Source organism: Octodon degus, unplaced genomic scaffold (assembly GCF_000260255.1).
Source record: "Octodon degus isolate 3935 unplaced genomic scaffold, OctDeg1.0 scaffold00120, whole genome shotgun sequence".
Taxonomy (NCBI): domain Eukaryota; kingdom Metazoa; phylum Chordata; class Mammalia; order Rodentia; family Octodontidae; genus Octodon; species Octodon degus.
In genome coordinates, this window is record NW_004524696.1 from 3,731,606 (window position 1) to 3,732,106 (window position 501).

Genomic DNA, 501 nt, shown 5'->3' on the forward strand with positions numbered 1-501 from the left:
TATGTTTCTGTAGTTGCTTCTTTACTTCATCTGCTATAAGTTCTGAGAGTTCGTTTTTTATTTCAGAAAAGAATTGCTCTCTGATTTCCTCTCTATCTTTCTGTTGTTGCTTATTTACTATCAACACTATTAATTCATGCATTTGAGCCGAGGTATTATGCTCCGCACTTGTTCTGGGTGGGCACTGGGTTTCTTCCATATGTTTCTGCATTTGATTCTTTAGTGCAGATGTTATTAATTCAGGGATTTCTTTTTTCATTTCCAATCTGAGGTCTTCTACATCTTTCTGCAGCTGTTTCTTTATATCAGAAGGCGTTGATTCATTACTTTCACCTGTGTGATTCCCAATTTGTTCTGTGTTAATGTCCTCTGCACTTGTTACTGGTGGGCTTGGGTTCTGAGGTTGCATTTTCTTACTTCTCGTCATTTTGTGTAGCACTGTCCTCTGCCCTTTGTTGTAGATCTTTGCTGTAGTTATAACCTTCACACGTACTGAAGTTC